The 8,958-nt window shown below is 44.9% G+C and overlaps 1 pseudogene; it reads left to right on the forward strand.

The window, feature by feature from the left end:
• The first annotated feature begins 8,354 nt into the window (after positions 1–8,354).
• Positions 8,355–8,472, forward strand: LOC126261178 (5S ribosomal RNA; annotated as a pseudogene).
• Positions 8,473–8,958: the final 486 nt, after the last annotated feature.

Raw genomic sequence — 8,958 nt, forward strand, 5'->3', positions numbered from 1 at the left:
AAAGAAGCACCGTACAGATGTAAGCGCTGCGATCGGAAAATGCCAATGGCCAGCGTTCCGCGTCCTGGACATCATTTGCATGAGCCCGTGAGATATAAATGCGATCTAATCTGCTCGCCGAATGACTTGTCACATAGGTGTATCCCGGTGCAGCTCCATGTCGTAATTCCCACGTGTCACTAAGTACAAGGTCGTTGACAACGATTCGCAATTCCTGGCTGATGTTTGCTTGCGGCCATTGGTCTTTCTGGCTGAGAACACAGTTGAAATCTCCACCAATTATTACACATACAGAACGTCCATGGAATAGTGGAGCAATGTCTTCTGCATAAAATCGCGCCCTTTCCCGCCGCCGATTGTTTCCCGACGGTGCATAAAGATTGATGATGCGTGTCCCAAACGTCGTGAAAGCCATTCCCCTGGCCGACGGAAGATAACACACGTTTTCCACTGGGAAGCCACCTCGCACGTAAACTGCCACCCCACTCCCATTGTGATCTCCATGTGACGAATAGGATTGGTAGCCTGCGATGTATGGGAGTGCAGCTATGTGGACTTCCTGCAGCAAAGCAATATCCACATCAGATGCCCAAACCGTTTCCTTCAATAGGTGTATTTTGGCCGGCGAACGCACATCATTGATATTTAATGTCGCAATACGGTTCGCATGGCGTTGAATCCCACTCTGTCGAGGCGCAAAAACATCTCCCTGCCCCGGCGCCTGGGGTTGAGTTAGAAGACGTTCTCTCGCCCCTCTCCCTTCACCTTCAGCAATTATTAGTCCGTCTTCGTGAGTGCCGGCTGCCTCTGTATGACGTCCGGCGCCTCCTCAATATCCTCATACCACATCTTTTCAGGCTGTGATATATTCGTGTCCATAGCCACAGCATCTGCGTCTGGACAGCCAACTGGCTGTGATTTCTCTTCAGCATCACCACGTACCGGTACCGTCAATGTGACAGACCGCTGTGGGTCGGATCGAACAGTTCCCAGTGCCTCATCCTGTTTCGTAGAGGCTGTTGTGTCGTCTTGGTCCACAGGCACATCGTCGTCGGGGCAAGGGGAGTCATCCCGAGGAGATGTCGTGCGACGCCGCCGTTTCCTCCTTTTCGGGGAACGCTGTTTGCGTGATCTTCCGTCCGTGTCCTCAGATTGCAGGGAATCACGGCTGCCCGAAAGAAAAGCATCCGTAGGAACTGGAAGTGTTTCGAGTCCCATCGTTGAACTTGGCGGGAGTTCGGTCGAAACTAATGACGTCGTCTCAGAGTGCGTTTCAGACGGAACAGCATCCGTAGTGGCTGGAACTGCTTCTTGTACTATCGGTGTGCTTGGTGGGAGTTCGGTCTCATCTGATGTTGTCGCCGTAGATTGTATGCTCGACGGAGCAGCATGCTCTGTCATCCCGACGTCTGCGACAAGGTTTCGGAGAGTGCCATCTTGATCTTCCACCGGGGCTGTGTCCTTTCGGTCATCAACGGACGCAGTGAGGGCTTTGGCATAGGTGATCGGTAGTACTGTCATGGCCGGCGACGGCTCCCGCACATCTGAAGGCAGTTGCGTAATCCGCCGTTGCAACGGCTCCTAGGAAGACAGATGGTGGCTTGCTACCTCCGTGTGACCCCGCAACATATTACACCTGCTTCCTTCTTACATCCGGAGAGTGACTACTTTCCGGCGACTAAATCACAGTCGATCATCTGGATCAAAGGTTGGACGATCGCGTACCTCTATGGGGATACTGCCACGTCGCGACTTGACTTTTGGTATTTCTTGCAGCAAGCCCACAGTGAGGTTCATAGATGGTCCCACTATCGGAAAACCTTTGCCAATTATCTTCAGGCAGTCTTCCTTGACCCGCCACGCAGTTCGACTTGAGGTGTCCCTCCTGGCCACATCCAGAACATGTACGTGGTTGACCATCGTAAATCACCACCGCCCGACAACCACCAATTGCCAGATAGGACGGTACATGCTTCTGAAGATCAATAGTGATCTGCCGCACTCCGTTAAGAACGGGGTATGTGGCGAATTGTGTCCAGCGTTCTGCTGTGTGACCATGTACTGTGCCATATGGCTTAAAAGCCTCGATAACTTCGTCAGCCGGGAGCTCAAATGGCAGCTCAAAAACACGTATTGTCCGTATACCCAGACCAGCATGTTCTACAGTTACCGTGCCGACATTCCCGTCACTATGGCAAAATCGGAGACCTGCTTTTGTCGCCTGTAGAATTCTCTCACACGCCGCGTCATTTACCATCTTAACATACACCGTGGGACTGACGATGGATAGGTGAATTCCGATAATATCGTTTGGCGGTATCTTGACGTCCTCTCGAATGAATCGTTCCACTGCTAAAGCCTTTGGTCGTTCGTAGTCTTTGCAGAAATTGAATCGTAATGTAGTTTTCCTGTACTTGTTCGCCATGATCGTTGTTACTAGCCCGCGTGCAGACTAAGTCCACAAGTAAACAAACACTCGCACACGCCGCACAGGCGGAAGTATCGGACCTCCGCTTCGCACGGCTGCTAGCGCCGAACTTTCCACTCAGCTACCGGGGGCGGACTAAATTTTCTATAAATTATTTAAACAGACATTGAATTTTAAATGAGTTCCTCACTGCTTAGCCTTTTAATTTATTTAGAAAAGCTTAATTGGCTCATATATGATTGAAACTGTGTAAAATAAATTTCTTTTCTACCAGTGAACGAAGTGTGTAAGATCCCCTCTGGTCCAGCCTTCTCGGTTTTCCTTCCTAGCTGAATTAAGAGGCCGTAATTATCACCATTTCACTTGGTGCACGTTTCCCCGCGGTTTTTCTTCAATTACAGTCACACTGCATCTGAAGTAGGAAAGTACGCTAGCCGTTTCGGCTATGTTTCTTGGAAGCAAATCTAAGAGCACGAAGACTTCTTCATACCGCCGAAATCGCGACATCAACTTCTAAAAATCGATAGAAACTTCTAAACGGCGTTTCTGCTTTGTCGTATAGCAGTCGTCTATTTCATTATATTTCTGTCGTCCTATTTAAAAGCGCAAAATTTTGTTACAGAGAACCATAGTCATTCATGAGCTGATAAGGATTGCTATCTGATTTTTGAAGTTATCATTTGTGTAGCGCTCAAGAAATAGACATTATAAAACTGTACAAAATATTAAAATGATTGCTTCATCACACTAAATGATATCCGCTAAATGATATCCGCTAATTACATTGATCGTCATTCATTAAACTGTTCATCAGAATTTGAGGGTCTAACATTCAAACAACCTTGTTCCCATCCTCCACCAAAACTACGCAGATGCGTCGAGGGAGCTCCACTAACTTCGTTCCTGTAACAAACGCAAAAAGGGAACTATTTTCTTTAGCTCAAAAGCTTTTTTTTCAGACCTGTTGAACTTAAATAGGGAAGTAAGGTCAAAGTTCAACGTTGTGTCGATGAAAAGGTCTTTACGGACGAGGCGTTATCTCTTATTGAACAAGGAAAGGCCAAGAACTTAGTAGAAACTTTCCAAGGGATCCACATCCTCATTCACTCGAGAAGATTTAAGAAAATCACAGAAAACGTAACCCTGGGCAGCCAGATAGAGTTTTCATCTACGTTGCTTCTTTGAGATAAAGGGCGTCAACCACATGAATGTTTTTCCTGTTAACATTTCTGGTAATAAGTGTTTGTTTTGAGTTTAGTTTCTTGATTCATTAATGTGCTATGTTTGATTTCGATGGTACTGAGTGATGTGACACGATGTCATCCACTGCAATGTCGATTAGTTTTCATGTCACAAAGTCTATAATTCACCTTCTTTTTTCTTTTTTCTCTGGAGGTAAGGTCTGGAATATCCTTATCCTGTATCTTTCGTGTTAAGTGCTACAATTTGAGTTTCTCTCGGAATTATTCTCGGAGATCATCTCCTAGTAACTTGGACGTTGCCTTCCATAAAACGAAACAGAAAACCTTTAGCTCTTCTAAACTGTGTTTTTTACGGTTATTATCGAGTAAAAGGTAATGCAATTGAGGAAGAAAAACTAAGTAATTCGTTTCTAATGCACAACTGTAGCGTCGCGAAGATATAAATCAGTCAAGAAATTAACATTGCTTAAGATCCTATTGTATACAATGCAGTATACACAATGAACCGCCAAAGAAACTGGTTCAGGCATGCTTATTCGAATACATAGACATGTAAACAGACAGAACACGGCGCTGCGGCCGGCAACGCCTATGTAAGACAGGAAGTGTCTGGCGGAGTTGTTAGATCGGTTACTGCTGCTACAATGGCAGGTTATCAAAATTTAAGTGAGTTTGAAGCTGGTGTTATAGTCCAAGCACGAGAGACGGACACAGCATCTCCGAGATAGCGATGGAGTGGCGATTTTCCCGCACGACCATTTCACAAGTGTACCGCGAATTTCAGAAATCCGGTAGAACATCAAATCACCGATATCGCTGTGATCGGAAAAAGATCCTGCAAGAACGGGACCAACGATGACTGAAGATAATCGTTCAACATGGCAGAAGTGCAACCCTTCCGCAAATTGCTGCAGATTTCAGTGCTAGCCCATCAGAAAGTGTCAGCGGGCGTACCATTAAACGAAACATCATCGATATAGGCTTTCGGGGCCGAAGGACCACTCGTGTACCCTTGATGACTTCACGACACAAAGATTTACGCCTCGCCTGGACCCGTCAACACCGACATTTGACTGTTGATGACTGGAAACATGTTGTCTGGTCGGCGAGTCTCGTTTCACATTGTATCGAGGGGACAAACGTGTACGGGTATGGAGACAACCTCATGAATCGATGGACACTGCTTGTCAGCAGGGGACTGGTCTAGCTGGTGGAGGCTCTGTAACGATGTAGGGCGTGTGCAGTTGGGGTGATATAGGACCCCTGCTACATTTAGATACGACTCTGACAGGTGACACGTACTTAAGCATCCTGTCTGATCACCTGCATCCATTCACGTCCATTGTGCATTCCGACGGGCTTTGGCAATTCCAGCAGGACAATGCGACTCCCCACACGCCCAGAATTGCTACGAGTGGCTCCAGGAACACTTATTGAGCATATCTGAGATGCGTTGAAACGTGCTGTTCAGAAGAAATCTCCACCCCCCCCCCCCCCGGTACTCTTACGGATTTATGGACAGCCCTGTAAGATTCACGGTGACAATTACTGCAGACATTAGTAGAGTTGCAGCACTTATGTGTTCTCGCTGAGGCCCTACACGATATTAGGCAGGTGTGCCAATTTCTTTGGCTCTTCAGTGTATGATTTCTTCCACTGAGTAAAGATATTTAAATAACGGCAGACATGTCCATAGCGCCGCAATGTCGTTGTTTACAAGGTAGTTTATATATGATGCCAATGTATGCAAAAGTGTTCATTCCCTTAATGATGAATGATTTTTATCTTTAGAAATTGAGATTTTTCCTGAGTCTAAAGCCAGAGAGATAAGTAACAAAGAGTAGAGACACTTAACAAATTGTCACAGTACACAGCTAGGTTTAACAGCAAGTAAGTGCCCATACCATTATTGTTATTCTGAAATTCAGTTGATAACTTCACTAGGGGTTCCGTTGTTATTCGTAATTTCCATTCCTATGTTAACAAATGCTGTTGTTAACAAATATTCGTGTTGATTTTCGTCTAACTATCTAAATTTTTCAGTTCAGCAATTTAGCAACTGAGGCCGTCAGTAATCTGTTGTACATGGCAGAAGCATACGTAGTCATGTGGAGGTAACCTTTCGTAAATTATGGCGATGCTAATGGATGAACCAGCCAACAGATGTATAATTGATCACTGCATTCAAAAGACAACTAAACGTATCCTTGGGTGCATCTCTCAAGAGACGAATAAAAGATGAATTAGGTAAATGAATGATAAATGAAAGAAAACTAAGCAGTGAAGTTTGAAAGTAATTACGTCAAACAGCGAACGCCTTGCCCGATAATATCAGCATTATATTTTAACATACGTAATCATAGACCTCTGGCCGAGAGAATATTGCATGATAATTACTTTCTTGAACGGCTGTCGCGAATTGCGAAGAATCAGATCAGAAAACGTACAGAACCAAGAGGCTTCTACTGCAGCTTGACCATCATACTCTTATTTTCCTACTGTCATTTCTCAAGGTACACAGAAATTAATATCTGAACTTTAACATTAGTACCACTAGTGATAGTAAATAACAACTTTGCCTACACGTGCGACAAGATGTCCCATCTTTCTCCATTATGTCATTAGGGATTAAGCAGCAGTATAGTAATAACAAATGCCACTGTATATCACTGTAGAAAATACAAGTTGCTTATGCAATAAACTAGTTCTCATAACTGAATAACTAATGGCACTTTAATAGTGCAGTTTTGTGAAATATAAATATACAGTAAACCATTACAACGATAACAGAAAAAAACAGGGACTTTAACAGATATACACATTTTCCCTTCGAGAATTTAAAAAAAAGAAGGGGCATGTGATAATTTACAAATCTCCAACCAGAGATAATTTTTACGAAATATCCAGGCCGTACGGTGTGGTAACTCGTGAGGCCTCTACTAACAGACTAGCGACACATACACTGACATGTCAGTAAAACTACTTTCTTATGTTATTTTTAATTGAGGAAGGGGCTGATAACCTCGTGCGCCATAGTTCCCTGATGAAATTTCGGTTGCCGTTGCACACAACTTTGCGTGTAACTGTCGAATGGCAAGCTGTGCGTGAGCGGTGTTACAACAGCAGAACTGACTGTGCCACAATATTGAGAGATGCTTGGAAACGCTCTGAAATGGCGTGCTTACTAGATTCATATAGCACAGCATCTGATGCAAGAACTGGAAGCATAACAATAAACTGATTTCGTTCGTCGGTTACCTGAAATGTTTAAATTTACTACACTGGTGTTGGAATATTCTGTGGAGTACCGTAAAACTCTCTTATGAATGTAGAGAACTCATACTATTGCCAACTGTGGGCATCTCAACTCCATTCAGTGTGTATGAAGCATCTCTGGACAGAAAACGTGGTATGGCTTCAGGATCAGCGTCATCTTTTGTCCATTCCCATTAAAAGTCATTATTTTCGCTTGGAGAGATCGGCGCCGGTTGCCCTAAGACGTGAAATGTAACAAAACCATGATTTCGGTAGTGTACTTCGCTGATGTGTGGTACCTGATGAATCTCCTTTTTTTTTAATTTGACCTCACAACGGCGAGAATTTCAACATCCTTGCTAATATTGCAAGACACAATTACAAATTTTGAAATTACGGAGAGTGCAAGAAACGGAAATTTAGCTAATATTCCGCTCAGTAACTTTCATCTTCAGTTACAGTCACCAACCGAACCACGAACTCACCCACAATCTAGCACTAAAAATAAAATATTCGTCCTAAAATCTTCTGAAACGCTGGTAGAATAACAAAAGATGGCTAAATAAAAACTCATGCAAGTATGACATTCTGTTAACGTGTGGGATGTAGAAGTGTGTCCGCAACGAGCACTGCATTCTTGTACCCATGGGAGGCAACGCCCAACACTGAAGCACCAGGACTTCAGTGGAAAGATGTGAACAGCTGTAAAGAGGTATCTCATGGTTAGGAAGTTAACTTAATCAGTATTTGCATCACTTTTCCAACACCGCCTGTTCCTATGCACCTAAAGCAAGGTCGCTGGATTTAGGAGGTGTGTATCCTGTGATACGCTAGTTACTGTGATAGACTGCACCTGCAAGTTCATTTCCATGAAGCTATGGTACACAGAAAAGTATCACCTCTATTTTTTGGGTGAGAAACGAAACCCTTGATGGACTGATTTCTCTGCTGAGTGCTTGCGTTGGCGCCATACAGTGCGGTAGGTGAGTTCATGTGAATAAAAAACCTCACTGTTTCAAGAAGACTGCATGTACCTACCAAATTATACGAGTAACTGTCGAATGTATGCGGAAAGTGAATATTGACAAACCACCCTTGAAAAACCATATAGCCGGCTGTAGTGACCGAGCGGTTCTTGGCGCTTCAGTCTGGAACCGCGCTGCTGCTACGGTCGTAGGTTCGAATCCTGCCTAGGGCATGGATGTGTGTGATGTCCTTAGGTTAGTTAGGTTTAAGTAGTTCTAAGTCAAGGAGACTAATGACTTCAGATGTTGAGTCCCATAGTGCTTAGAGCCATTTGAACCAAAAACCATATAGCATCTAAAGTCGTCGGACTGATTTACACTACCATTGGACACTGGCATAAACACTGTTGGAAAACAGAAGTAGACCTGGAAAGACGACGTCGATTTTGATCCGATGACGGCCTATGCCACTGGGAGATAATAGATGTACTGTAATGGTTTCCAGGCAACGGTCTTGCCGCAGCGGTTGCACCGGTTCCCATGAGATCACCGAAGTTAAGCGCTGTCGGGCGTGGTCGGCACTTGGATGGCTGACCATCCAGGCCGCCATGCGCTGTTGCCATTTTTCGGGGTGCACTCAGCATCGTGATGCCAATTGAGGAGCTACTCGGCCGAATAGTAGCGGCTTCGGTCAAGAATACCATCATAACGACCGGGAGAGTGGTGTACTGACCCCACGACCCTCCTATCCGCATCCTCCCCTGAGGATGACAAGGCGGTCGGATGGTCCCGGTAGGCCACTCGTGGCCTGAAGACGGAGTAATGGTTTCCACGACTTCCATCAACAGATAGTGACATAGATACCAGAGCACAATCATTGTCTATCCTTTAATAGGGAATGCTCACAGCCAGAAGCCTCAGTGTGGTGAAAACGTGTGCAGCAAGCGGGAAAGCATGCAATGGAGATTCATTCGTGCATCCTACAGCCAAATCAGCGAGTTTAAGAGGGAACAGATTGTGTCCTTTCGGAGAATCGTCACACATGCTGGACGTGCTGCATCACTTGTGCAACGAAGCTGGTATTAGTTGTCACGTGAACGTTCTGACA

The sequence above is a fragment of the Schistocerca nitens genome, chromosome 5 (genome assembly GCF_023898315.1).
Source record: "Schistocerca nitens isolate TAMUIC-IGC-003100 chromosome 5, iqSchNite1.1, whole genome shotgun sequence".
In the NCBI taxonomy this organism is placed as follows: domain Eukaryota; kingdom Metazoa; phylum Arthropoda; class Insecta; order Orthoptera; family Acrididae; genus Schistocerca; species Schistocerca nitens.